This window comes from Misgurnus anguillicaudatus, chromosome 23 (genome assembly GCF_027580225.2).
Source record: "Misgurnus anguillicaudatus chromosome 23, ASM2758022v2, whole genome shotgun sequence".
NCBI classification, from domain to species: domain Eukaryota; kingdom Metazoa; phylum Chordata; class Actinopteri; order Cypriniformes; family Cobitidae; genus Misgurnus; species Misgurnus anguillicaudatus.
This window is the reverse complement of record NC_073359.2, coordinates 1,816,175-1,830,803: the sequence shown is the minus strand read 5'-3', so window position 1 is coordinate 1,830,803 and position 14,629 is coordinate 1,816,175. Positions and strand designations below refer to the sequence as shown.

Below are 14,629 nucleotides of genomic sequence, written 5' to 3'. Positions count from 1 at the left end.
ACTGACTTATTACCACTTCAGTGTCATCAACAGTTATTCCTTTTACCGGGCTTTCTTTGATATGCAAATTTAGAAGTTCAGTAGCTATCAGAAATAGGTATGGGGAGATTGGGCATCCCTGCCTGACTCCCCGATTCAAAGTAAATCTAGGGGAGGTACCACTACTAAGTTTGATAGAGCTATTGCAGTTAGTATATCATTTTAATAGATCTGCAAAAGAAGTCACCAAATCCCACCTTGTGAAGGGTCTGTAACAAAAATTTATGTTCTAGGGAATCAAAGGCTTTGTAATAATCTAAGAAGAGAATAAAATTATCATTACAAAACAATTCGGAATAATCTAGAAAGTCTAAGACCAGGCGTATATTATTAAAGATGTGCCTTTTTTGTAAAAACCCAGACTGACATTCATCAATTAAATTATTTAGAGTTAGCCCGTCTGTTCCTGGAGACGTATTATTTTTCAACGAGTTAATTGCATCAGTAATTTCTTGTAAACTAAGAGAGGCTTCACATATATTGAACTCTTCATTATTAATTTGCTTAATATTATGCAAGGACTCCAAAAACTCAGTAGCTGATTGTTGACAAAAGTTAGAAGCATACAAGTTACTATAAAATTCAGAACAAAAATGTGCAATCATTTTAGGGTCCTCTACAATATTGCCTTTAATCCTCAATTTTTCAATGTGATTATTTTTAGCTTGCTGCCTTTCAAGTCTAAAAAAATAATCCGAACTCTTTTCGCCCTCCTCAAGCCACTTCCTTCGAGACCTAACAAACGCTCCTTCAACCTTTTGTTTATAAATCTCTTCTAACTTAAGTTTCTGTGCAGTAAGATCTGCTTTATCGACTTCTGATAATTCATCTACCCTTTTGGATACTAGAGTAGTATCCAATTTTAAGTAAGATGTCATCCTCATTAGCTTTCCTCTTTTTAGCAAACTTACAGTATTTCCTAAAAAAAGAACCTACTTCAAATTTGAGCAGTTCCCAATTGCTACAATAATTTTCTTCAATCTTTGCTTTATTCCAGAAAGTCAATATAATTTTTTCTATGCCAGAGATTACTTCTTTATGTTGAAGTACTGAATTATTTAATTTCCAATATCCAGACTTTTGAACTAAATTTACAGAAGAACTAAAGGGAATACTTATTGAGATAGCCTTGTGATCTGAAAATGGATATGGTATTATATCAGTAACAATATTAACTAAATCCTTAGATTTAATCCAATAATCAATTCTGGACTGACTAGACAAAGAATTATTACTCCAAGTAAAACATTGTTGTGTTGGGTGAGATTTTCTCCATGTATCAATTAAAGAAAATTTCTCCATAAACGTAATTACATAGTCAGGACTTAGCTTTCCAGCCTGAGGAGGCCATCTATCTAAGCTGTTGTCCAGAGCGACATTAAAATCACCACCAAAGATCAGATAAGCGTTAGGATATATGGCTAACATATGAGTCACCCGTTCTCCTAATCTATCAAAAAATGCAGAATTTTCTCTTTGTGAGTTGAAACCATATACATTAATAAGGATACAGGTTGCGTTTAACGTTTCAAGGGCAAGTAAAACGTAGTGACCAGATTTATCACACTCAGAACTCAATATTTTTTCTTTAAAACGATTTTTCAAGATACAGACTCCAGCAGAGTGAGTAGTGCCGTGAGCGAACCATAAATCTAGTCCCCATTGTGACCTCCAGAAATTAACATCTTGAATATCCGAATGGCACTCTTGCATAAAACAAAAATATGTATTAAAGCGCTTCAAATGCAAAAAAAACAGCTTTCCTCTTAACAATGTTACGTAACCCTCTACAATTTAGAGAAACAATAGATAAAGACATAAACCAAAGAAATATAGAAAATAGAATGTTAATCCAGAAGATTCCTATAAAGAATTATAGCAAATCTTAAACGGTTAGAACAAGTAAATACCAGGATGAGAACAATCCCTTTTTGTGCAAAGAAAAAAAATATATAAATATATATTTTACCCTTTCTTCTCTTCTACGTTTTAAGTATTATTACCTCTTTTATAAATGTACAAATAACAACTTTTAAACTGGAGTCTCAGTCTCATTCAAGTCTTCAAACAATATAAGGAATATCTTCCCTATAGAACAGTGAGGTTTTTATTCCCCTTTGTCTTTATTTTTTAAATTGCCTCTTTTAATAAAAAAAAAAATATATGAACATGGGGACTCCATCTCATTCACGATAAAAAAAAGAAAGAATGAGGTAGAATACCTCTGCACTGAAAGAGGCAATAAACATATATTTTCTTCCAGTTATTCACCTTAAAACCAGTCGGGCATCCCTCGTAGTTTAAGTGGGTGGATGAATCTCAACGCCGTCCACAAAAGCACGTCCACCAACGAAGAAAGCTTTTTTGTTTTCCTTGCGTGCTTTTTCTACAGCAGGCCATAATTTCAGTCTAGTTTCTCTGTCGGCGGGAGACAGGTCCTCAGAGATCCTCAGGTGGTTGTTCTTTAGAAAGTCAGCGTTTTTGGCAGCACGCCAGACAGCATCCCTGAAAAACCGTGATGTGAACTGAAATATAATTGCTCTAGGAGTGCTGCTTCCAGCTTTGAAACGACCGAGGCGATGAGCAACATCCATGACGTCGGGAAATTTGTCTTTATGCTGTGGCAAGAGACATTGACATATTTTGATGACTTCGTGACGAACATCTTCTCCCCTGAATTCTTAAATTCCATCTACGGGAATAGCCCTCCAACAACGTTAGACATTTTTCATGGTCCTCGACAGACTTTTCAGCTTGCTTCAGTCGAGGTTTCATGGCATTGACGTCTGCGCAGATAAACTCGATCGTTTCCTTTAACTCGGAGATTTGTTTGGTGTTGACACTGACTTCTGCTTTAATTTCATTAATTACCTGAGAATTTTTTTCCACCAACTTCTCTAAAGTGTTTGATCTGACTTGGACCAGCTGAGAAAGGTCTGAGATCTGCGAGAGGATGACAGATGTATCTTTATCCACAATTCTGCGTTGTTTGGGGGCTGGTGATTCACGGGGAGTTTCGGGGAGACATGGAAATTCCTCTTCTGCCAGCATAATATCATCTGGATCATTACCTTGTTTAAGATAATCATGCAAGTTGTCTTCAATTAAGTCGTTAGAAGAGATCTTCACAGAACTATCGGTCGCCTGCAAACAGCTGCTGTTTTTAGCCAGGTTAGCATGTGCAGTTGGTTCGGACTTTCCAGCTTTCTTTCCAGCACTTTTCCTTTTGTCTGAGCCACCCATTGTGGTCTTTGGTGAATCACCGTAATATCAATGTGAGTTATCTTTTAAAATTTTCTTTGCAATAACGTTACGAAGGGTCTCTTAAATGATTAGGATTGCGAGCTCATCAAAACGCGTGCGTTCAAGGAGCCATCTTGAAAGTCCCCCCCTGGCGTGGCGCTGTAGACAGAGCATCGAGGGAGATTCTTTCACGAAAGAAGTTAGTGAGCGATGTTAAGCATTATATATTTGAACATGTTTAAAAAGTCAATCAGATTGTAACAAGGTAGCAAGAAAGAAGGGCGGGGGAATGTGAAAGCGATCTCTAATCCCAGTACAGATTGATAATAAGCCGCACTTATTTAAAGGACAGGCGAAGGCGCAGGGCAGCTGGGGTCCTGTTAGCATTTGCCTGTTGCTCAGCTTGTGGCCCTGTGGGATCGGGAGTCCCCGTGTATCTTTCTATGTATGAGACGGTAAGCGTTTATTACGGATACTGTTTAATTGCCCTTTTAGGTATGTGTGTTGGTTGTATTCTTATCTGGTTTAAAAGTGCCCGGATAGGGGTTTTTGGTTACTTACCTGTGTGAATGCAAGTTCTGGTGTGGATGTAGCCATTAGTATTATGATAAAGCATAGGCATCTGTGAATGAATGCACCATATCGGATGAATTTGTACAAGTGGTGATGAGTATTTTATTGTGTTTTAGAATGTGATAGTTTGAAGCTCAGGACCATCGTGTATATGATTTTTGCTCTGCTAAGGTATGTTTTGTTTATTTCTTTTGTTTGTGTTATTGGGATGTTTTATGTATGAAAATGATTTATTTCATGTAGAATGTGGGTGTTTGATGTTCTGGACCGTCATGTGTCTGGTTGGTTTCGCCCTGTTAAGGTATGTTTATTTTTTAGTTTTGTTTATTTGAATGTGACTAGCACTCATGAAATTATCTATTTTGTTATAGGTTGTTGGAAGATAGTGACTAGTCGCTGTTCTCTTTAGTTTTTTTTTTGTTATTTACTTTACTTATAAAACTGACTGCTCCCAGTTATGAATGTTTGTTAATTCCCTAGCCAGCTTGTGTTTGTTTTATTTTGAATCATTGAGTTTGCGTTTGAGTTTGTTTGACTGCTGGCTAGGGGATTAAATTTTTCTTTTTTTCCTTTTTATAAGTGTTTTTTTTTCCTTGTACCCTTTGGTTATACCTCTCGGGTAGCTTCCCACCATTTTATGTGGGTAATCCGTGGCAGGGATATATAAGAGCCATAATGTATTTGTGCCTCATGGTGTGGTATATTGATTTGATTTGAGTGGGTATCACTAATGATTTATGGTGGCTTTATCTGGTTAAGGTTGCTGTGGTTTGAAGTGTGCAGTGTAATTACTCCTCCCTGTGGTAATCTTTACTATTCCTTGCCCGTTGATGTATACCCGCTGACGGTGGCTACCCTTGTGGGCTGTTTCCGGTCGGGTGGATGACCCAAATTATTTTAATGCTTTGTTAAATAAAGTATAATGTATTTTTCTACTATTTTATGCTTGCGGTAGTGACTTTTTTGTATGCATCTCCATTCAGCTCCATTAGGGGTGCTACATTTTGGCGTAGTCGGCAGGATTGATTATTTTGTGTTTTGGGGAGCAGTTCAGTTGTTCTTTTGTTGTTTTTTTGTTTTGAACCTAGAGAACAGCGGCTAGAAGGATCAGTCTCTTCTGCATCGTCGTCTGGTGGTCGCTTGGTGCGCTTTCAGAATGGATGACGAGTTGCAACGACTACGGGCCCAAGTGGAGCAGCTTACGTTGGAAAATCAAAGACTTGTGGGCCCAAGTCAAGGCGGGGATGCAGGGGAGGGACAAGCTAGGGGGGGGGCGGGACACGCGAGGGGGGGGGAGGGACAAGCTAGTGGGGGGGAGGGACAAGCTAGTGGGGGGGAGGTTGCCTCCTCCCGTAGAGAACAAGCTGTGTATCTTCCCAGAGAACGTAAATGTCCCAAGTTTTCTGGATCTTCAGTCGCCGGGGCACTGTCTGTGGAAGAATGGATTGAGGAGGCTCAGAGTTGTATCAGGTCAAGGTACATGTCTGAATGGGATAAAGCTCTCTTTCTTTTAGATCACTTAGAAGGGGAGGCCCGTAATGAAATTAAATATCGGCCTCGGGGGGTAAGGGAAAATTCACAACAAATCTTTGATGTTTTAAAAGAAGTGTATGGATGTTCAAAATCATATGTGTATTGGCAGCAAAAGTTTTTTGATCGGAAGCAGAGGGATGGGGAGTCATTATATGAGTTTTCACATGCCCTTTTGGCTTTAATGGAAAGGGTGGAGCAGTGCAAGCCAGGTGCTATACCCAATACCGAGACTGTTGTGAGAGATCAATTTTGTGAAAATGTGCGTGACCATATGCTTCGCAGGGAGCTGAAAAAGCTGGTACGAAGTAGCGAGACTATGTCGCTCTTAGAGATACAACGGGAGGCCATTCAGTGGGTTGATGAAGGACAACCTAACAGAGATAAGCAGGTACGCCCTACCCCATATACTTATGAGACGCATGTTACACCTAGTTGTGAAGCCCTTTGTGTTCAGCCTCCTACAGAGCTGACAGAACTTAAGAATATAGTCCTGAAACAACAAGCGCAGTTGGATTTGTTGGTGAAGCACCTGGCTCCTGCTGCTAATAAACCTTCTGGTCAGAATAACCGATTTAAACGTGCACCTGATGGTAGACCAATCTGTATTAAATGTAATCGACCTGGGCATATTGCTCGCTACTGTAATACTGTTCTTGATACTCTTGAGGGGGAACTAGTTCGAGAACCCTCTAGGTTGCCGGAAAACTTGTAACCCCCAGCGTATTGAGCCATACGCTGGGAGGGAAGGTAGAGGGCTCCTGTGCAGATTCTTCTGTTTACGATCGGTTAGTAGGACCATGTCCTGCTTTAAGTGTGAAGATGGATAATGTAAATGTCCCATGTCTATTGGACACCGGTTCTATGGTCACAACAGTGACCGAGAGTTTTTTCAATAAATATCTTTCTCATGTAAAAAAGCAGGATTGTGAGTGGCTTGGGTTAAAAGCTGCTAATGGACTTGATATCCCTTATATAGGTTATGTGGAATTCGATGTGAATGTTTTAAATCAGTGCATTCCAAGACGGGGTATCTTGATTGTAAAAGATCCTATAAATGCAACATTACAAACTCGTAAGATGATCACTCCAGGTATTTTGGGGATGAATGTTCTGAGAGAGTGTTATCAGAGTCTTTTTGATCAATATGGGGTTAGTTTATTCCGGACCCCGCTAATACAATCGGCCACTCCAGGGTTTCGGCGTGCACTTCGGCAGTGCGAGAAAACTGAGGCGGTTCTAAATTCAACAACTGCATTTAAGGTAAAAGTTTTAGGAGATCATCCTGTTTGTATTGCTGCTGGAACTCTTTCTATGGTACCTGTGACATGCCCCCAGCTCCCCTTAGTAGAATTTTTGTTAGAGCCTTTGGGCCCAGAGGAGGGTACACTCCCTGAGGGGTTACTTGTTTCTCCAGCCCTTCTACAAGCAGAGTATGGTACATTATATGCTCCTATTACTAATGTTAGTTCTTTGGATGTTTGGCTTTTTCCACGGAGAGTAGTCGGTACAGTACAGGTGGCTTCAGTGGAGGTAGAGGCCCCAGACTCTCTGGCCTTTTCGGTTAATCAGACTACCTCAGAACGTGTGGCTTTTATAGCCACTCAACAGGTTTCGATAGACAACACTGTAGAAAGCTTGGAGTTTCCTTCATTTGAAGGGTTAACCGAAGAACAAGTTATGCAAGCAAAGGCTCTGCTTCTTAAGTACTCTCATTTGTTTTCTAAAGAAGAGGGAGACATAGGGTGTACTGAGCTGATTGTCCATGAGATTCCATTACAGGATGATATTCCTGTTCGCCAGCCTTACCGTCGCCTTCCTCCATCACAGTATGAGTTAGTAAAAAAACACATTAAACAGCTGTTGGATAGTCAAATTGTTAGGGAAAGTAGTAGTCCTTACTCTTCCCCTATTGTTGTTGTGACTAAGAAAGATGGAAGCATACGGTTGTGTGTTGACTACAGGCAACTAAATGCAAAAACACGTAAGGATGCCTACCCACTTCCTAGAATTGAGGAGTCACTGGACGCATTGTCAGGTGCAAAGTGGTTTTCCAATCTCGACTTAGCCAGTGGCTATAATCAGGTGCCGGTCGCGGAGAAAGATAGGTTCAAAACAGCCTTTTGTACACCTTTTGGCCTATTTGAATTTAACCGTATGCCATTTGGTCTCTGTAATGCGCCCGGTACATTTCAGCGCTTGATGGAGCGCATGTTTGGTGACCAGCGGTACCATTCAGTGTTGCTTTATCTTGACGACGTGGTTGTGTTTTCCTCTTCTATTAGTCAGCATCTGGTTCGATTGGAGGAGGTGTTTTCCCGACTTGAACGACAAGGGTTGAAAATCAAGTTGTCTAAGTGTAATTTTTTTCAGGAACAGGTTAAGTACCTGGGGCACGTGGTGTCTGCTCAGGGAGTGGCAACCGATCCCGATAAGGTGAGGGTGGTACGGGAGTGGAGACGCCCTAAGCAGTTGGCAGAATTACGATCGTTTCTCGGGTTTGCCAGTTATTACCGTCGCTTTGTTAAGGGCGTTGCTTATTTATCTGCGCCACTGCATCAGCTGGTAAACCGGATGAGTGGGTCTAAACGGAAGGGTAAAACCCCAAAGCTACCACTAGTGTCAGAGTGGAATGAGGTGTGCGAGAATGCCTTTGAATCCCTGAAACAGTGTTTGATTACAGCCCCAGTCCTGGCCTATGCTGACTTCACTAGGCCTTTTGTGTTGGAGGTTGATGCCAGCTATGGAGGGCTGGGAGCTGTACTTTCTCAGGAGCATAATGGAAAACTCAGGCCTATTTCGTATGCCAGTCGGGGTCTGAGGCCCACCGAAAGAAACATGGATAACTATAGCTCCATGAAGCTCGAACTTTTGGCAGTGAAATGGTCAGTAACTAAGAGTTTCGAGAATATTTTTTAAGGAGTAATTTTACGATCTTTACTGATAACAATCCGCTAAGTTATCTGCAGACTGCAAACTTGGGTGCAGTGGAACAGAGGAGGGCTTCTCAATTGGCCTAATTTAATTTCACCATAAAATATTGCCCAGGTCGTAGTAATGGCAATGCAGATGCCCTGTCGAGGCTGTATTTAGAGAGGTTTGCGTCTGGGACTGACATTCCGCCGGTTTTGGCGGGGTCTCAGTCTGGAGAGGCATTGCGAGAGGTGGAGTGTGGGGAAGTGGTTGCCCTGGCTGGGCGGACTGTTGGGGACATTTCCTTACTTCAGGAGATGGACCCAGTGGTTGGTCCAGTGTTAAAGTGTTTTCGTTCTGGATGTCAGCCTAGACCCGAAGAGCGAAATGTGATGTCGGTAGGGAGTAGGGAGTTGTTACGACATTGGGATCGGTTAGTGGAGAAAGGAGGGGCATTACATCGTGTAATACGAATGCCAGGAGAGTGTAAAGAGACCTTCCAGGTTGTGCTTCCCCAGTGTTTGCAGGATGAGGTACTTCAAAGCGTGCATGATGGCCATGGCCATCAAGGCATTGATCGTACCTTTCAGTTGGTTCGTAGTCGGTGCTTTTGGCCAGGCATGACGAAGAGAGTAGAGCAGTGGTGTCAACAATGTGAAAGATGCATTTTAAGTAAGGCAGTGCAACCAAAGATTCGGTCATTTCAGGGTACACTTCAGGCCTCTCGCCCCCATGAGGTTTTGGCAATTGATTTCACTGTCTTGGAGCCAGCAAGTGATGGTCGAGAAAATATACTGGTTCTTACAGATGTTTTTTCCAAGTATACTCAAGCTATTGCGACTAGAGATCAGAGAGCTAGTACTGTCGCTCAGATATTGGTGCAGCAGTGGTTTCATCGTTTTGGACCACCAAGTCGAATCCATTCCGATCAAGGGAGGAATTTTGAGAGCATGGTGATTCAGCAGTTGTGTGAAATTTATGGTGTCCAAAAGAGCAGGACCACTCCTTACCACCCTCAGGGAAACGGGCAGTGCGAAAGATTTAATCGCACCCTCCATGATCTGTTGCGGACGCTGCCCCCAGAACAAAAGAGGCACTGGCCCCGTCATCTTTCGCAGGTTGTTTATGCTTATAATACCACTGCCCATCCTGTTCCCGGTATGACTCCCTATTATCTGATGTTTGGATGTGACCCTAGGCTCCCAGTAGATTTTCTGTTGGGAAGGGGTGTTACAGATGATAATTTGGGTATCACTGAGGACTGGGTGCAGGGTCATCAGGAGAGTTTAAGGGTAGCACATACTCACGTAAGGCAGCAATTGCAAGAGAAAGCAGAGAAGCGGAATAAACCACACAATGAGAAAGTAAATGATAAGGGGTTAGAAGAGGGACAGCTTGTGTACCTGAGGAATCATGCTAGGGGAAGGAGTAAAATTCAGGATTTTTGGGACCCATGTGTTTACAGGGTGGTCAGAGGTCCTTGTGGACAGGGGGCTGTATATTCTGTTAGACCGGTATCAGGAGATGGCCCAGTTAGGACAGTACATCGGTCAGAGTTGAGGAGCGCTATACGAGAATCAAGTATGGATACATCCGACTTGCCAATCGAACCAGATGCTGCTGATTTAGCTTTGAGTTCATCAACAGATGAGGATGAGATGTCCAGGGAGCCTCTTGTGGTGTTGTTGGAAGATCAAGTAGAGTATGTGGATCACCAAGATGAACCAGGGACTAACATTGACCCCGTAGGTGCTAGGGAAGAGGTAGAGCAGCCACAAAGTCCGGCTCCCTTACGGCGGTCAGTTAGGACTTCTGCCGGTTGTCATTCTAATCCCTACAGGTTGCCACTTTCTGTGGTAGCAGAGCAGTCAAATAATAGTGAAGAAAGGTAGGATTTGTGTTTTTGTTTGTCATTGGGGCAATGACAAGAATTCTAGGGGGTGGATTGTAACAAGGTAGCAAGAAAGAAGGGCGGGGGAATGTGAAAGCGATCTCTAATCCCAGTACAGATTGATAATAAGCCGCACTTATTTAAAGGACAGGCGAAGGCGCAGGGCAGCTGGGGTCCTGTTAGCATTTGCCTGTTGCTCAGCTTGTGGCCGTGTGGGATCGGGAGTCCCCGTGTATCTTTCTATGTATGAGACGGTAAGCGTTTATTACGGATACTGTTTAATTGCCCTTTTAGGTATGTGTGTTGGATGTATGCTTATCTGGTATAAAAGTGCCCGGATAGGGGTTTTTGGTTACTTACCTGTGTGAATGCAAGTTCTGGTGTGGATGTAGCCATTAGTATTATGATAAAGCATAGGCATCTGTGAATGAATGCACCATATCGGATGAATTTGTACAAGTGGTGATGAGTATTTTATTGTGTTTTAGAATGTGATAGTTTGAAGCTCAGGACCATCGTGTATATGATTTTTGCTCTGCTAAGGTATGTTTTGTTTATTTCTTTTGTTTGTGTTATTGGGATGTTTTATGTATGAAAATGATTTATTTCATGTAGAATGTGGGTGTTTGATGTTCTGGACCGTCATGTGTCTGGTTGGTTTCGCCCGGTTAAGGTATGTTTATTTTTAAGTTTTGTTTATTTGAATGTGACTAGCACTCATGAAATTATCTATTTTGTTATAGGTTGTTGGATGATAGTGACTAGTCGCTGTTCTCTTTAGTTTTTTTTTGTTATTTACTTTACTTATAAAACTGACTGCTCCCAGTTATGAATGTTTGTTAATTCCCTAGCCAGCTTGTGTTTTGTTTTCTTTTGAATCATTTAGGTTGAGTTATTTGGTTTGATTGCTGGCTAGGGGATTTTATTATTTTCTTTTTTTCTTCCTTTTTATAAGTGTATTTTTTGGGTTTCCCCTTATACCCTTTGGTTATACCTCTCGGGTAGCTTCCCACCATTTTATGTGGGTAATCCGTGGCAGGGATATATAAGAGCCATAATGTATTTGTGCCTCATGGTGTGGTATATTGATTTGATTTGAGTGGGTATCACTAATGATTTATGGTGGCTTTATCTGGTTAAGGTTGCTGTGGTTTGAAGTGTGCAGTGTAATTACTCCTCCCTGTGGTAATCTTTACTATTCCTTGCCCGTTGATGTATACCCGCTGACGGTGGCTACCCTTGTGGGCTGTTTCCGGTCGGGTGGATGACCCAATTTATTTTAATACTTTGTTAAATAAAGTATAATGTATTTTTCTACTATTTTATGCTTGCTGTAGTGACTTTTTTGTATGCATCTCCATTCAGCTCCATTAGGGGTGCTACAATCTGTTTTATGCATACTAAATACATGTTTATCAGCAGATGGGGAACATTGTGGAATAAAAATAAAGACTTTTAGGTCTCATGCTGCCCATTTAAATGATCTGTAATAAAACAACACGTTTAATGCTTAAACTTTAGAGAAACAGATCAAATGACATGTTTAAGTTTATTGTGTACACATATTGAACACATTCGCGTTTCTGTCAGTCTCTCATCTATTTTGTAACTCCTCATTTATTTGAAACTTCAGAGAAACATTAAACAACATATTTACTTATTGTGTATGATAGTGAATACGCGTTGTTCACTCACACTGTCTCGTGCAGTGCATTAATCCTCGTGTTCATTTATATAAACTTCAGAGAAACATATTAAACAACATAACTTACTTGAAAGTGAACCGTCGCGTTGCTCTCTCTCTCGTTTGTTCGCTCGCTCGCTCTCTCTGTGTTGCACTAAGGAAAGGTTAATCCTTTAGAACGTCAATTCAATCTTTAGAAAGATTATTAAAACTACAAGTTATAAGATTGTAGGCTACTGTTTGTGTTTGAGGGAATACAAACGCGTCATGCTGTCAGTCATACTTTCTCTCGGTCAGTCTCACTCGAGGTAGCATCATGGTTGGATAGCGCAGTTGAAGGGGCGGTATCATTATAATAAGATCCCTTAGCTACGTCATGCGGGGAGCAAAATCCACATGACCTATTTATTCACATGCTTGCAGAGAGAGCCTTACCAAAACACAAAGTCACAGGGTTGCTATTTTTCATGTTTTCTGGGTTGGTAGAAGCACTGGGGACCTGATTATAGCACTTAAACATGGAAAAAGTCTGATTTTCATGGAATGTCCCCTTTAAATGCAAAATTCTGATTTAATTCTAAATTATATTTGTTTATAGTTTTCATTTTAATATAAATTTATTTAATGCTTCATTTTATGTTCACATCTGAATATCACAACATCATGTTTACTTTATAAAATGTATGGAGTGTTACATTGGTAGTTGAACTGTATAGTTAAAAAAAACCTCCACTAGCGGGCGAACGGATCTTCACGCATAATAAAAGTAGTTAAAATAATCATTTTTTTTTATTAAATGCTTGATAGAACAAAAAAAGAAACAAACGAGCCCAGCCTCCTGAAAATGCGTATAAATAGCACGAAGTGTAAAACTCGTGCAATACATACGCCAAATTCCACTTTGGCGTGCATATGATACGTCCTTCCCATTCACTTAAACGGTGCATCTTTTTGTCGTTTTGTTTATTGGTTTCTCGGTTTTTTTGCTGTTTTTGACCATTTTCGCTTGGGTTTAGGGTTAGAACTTTTTGTTATATAAAAATGACATCCTAACCCAAACCCCAACTCTAACCCCAACTTCAAGCGACCATGGCTTAAATGTGGACAAAAACATTGAGAAACCTGTATATTAAATAACCTTATTAAGCAAATCTAAAATCTAACCCTAAACCCAAGCGAAAATTGTTTAAAAAACTGAAAAAAATTGAGAAACCAACAAATAAAACGACAAAAAAAGATGCCCCGCCCAAGTGAATGGGAAGGACGTATCATATGCACGCCAAAGTAGAATTTGGCGTATGTATTGCACGAGTTTTACACTTCGTGCTATTTATACGCAACCTCAGGAGACTGGGTAGGAACATCAGCTAAACCAGCATCAAACCAGCATCAGCACCAGCATTAGCACCAGCTAAACCAGCACCAAACCAGCATTAGCACCAGCATCCCATGCTGGTCATACCAGCATATGTTGTGTTTTGGTGCTGGTATGCTGGTGACCACCAGCTAAATCAGCAGAGACCAGCATTATTCCCATGCTGGTCCATGCTGGTTTGATGCTGTTATTTTCAGCAGGGACACAAATTGTCATATAACAATAAAACAATATGCCAGAGTCCAACAGTTTTCCGCCCAGATTAAGTGCCAAGTCCTAAAATACAGCCATTGTTCTAATATCTTTCAGGTTTTTAGAAAGTTCAATAGTGTCAAAATACAACTCATGTTTAAATCTTTAAAAAAAAGGTTTGCACTTTGAAAATGTACATTTATGAATGTGATATTTGGCTTACAGAAACATAAGGTTTACCCCAGCAAATTGCACTAGACATTTAAACATAGCAGTGGAATTAAAACCTGTATTTTGAGTGCCTCTGCCTTTTGTTCATGTTTGTTTTTAACTATACAGTTCAACAGGGCCGTGCACGGGGGGTGGCCCGGTGGCTAGCAACTGCCCTTCTGCCCTTATCGGCTGAGGTGCCCCTCTCGCCAACCCCAGTCAAAGTGTTCTGTTACCGCTCGTCTAAAGATTCACTGTTTCTAATAATACACTTCGTGATTTCCCGCCCGCTCCGCAGCATCTCTCACATTCTGTGTCCACTCTTTGAAGGGCGGAGACGACAGTTTGTTGTATTAACAGCAGGTAGATTAATTACATTACCTCACATGTTAAGATGCTCAATTAGTAATTTGGTAGTTTAAAGCCGAGAGAGGTCGTGTTCTATATTTATTTAGCTTTCTTGTGTTCTCGTGATCTCGACATAACAAAAGTTGTATTCTTGTGATGTGATTAAAGCTTACGTGTACTCAATAGAACATAATTTTTAGACAGCAAAAGCATATTTAGCTAAATTAGCATGGATGAACAAATGAGATTTTACTTGGATCAGGGATTCGCTCAAGATGAAACAGATTTGCCAATAATTGACCATTTGATAGCGCGGTGAATTTAGGGAGCGTCTTTAAAGTAACTCCATATACGTTTCTACTTTAAACCGCATTAAAATGGTCACAAAACCAACTGTAAAGTGTTCGTGGTTGTACAAAATGCCCGCGCGCATGCGCAAGTTCAACCTGTTGATCTTGTCTGGCGCATGCGCAAAGGTTTTCAGTTCAGCAGTTTCATCAACGAAGACACGGAATCTCCTCCTGCTATAATTTCATACGTAAAGTTTCTTTCTTTGTGGTGTTGCTGTGCGTGTATGTATATTCAAGTAAGTGACATCTGTCAGTATTGTAAATATGTTTGAGAGAATGTT

General features: G+C 40.8%; 1 long non-coding RNA gene across 1 annotated transcript; it reads left to right on the top strand.

Moving 5' to 3' along the window:
* Positions 1-794: 794 nt before the first annotated feature.
* On the top strand, positions 795-4,339 carry LOC141359442 (uncharacterized). Its single transcript, XR_012365883.1, has 3 exons — positions 795-3,737; positions 3,972-4,026; positions 4,099-4,339. It is a non-coding gene; the product is annotated as an uncharacterized lncRNA (long non-coding RNA).
* The last annotated feature ends 10,290 nt before the right edge of the window (positions 4,340-14,629 follow it).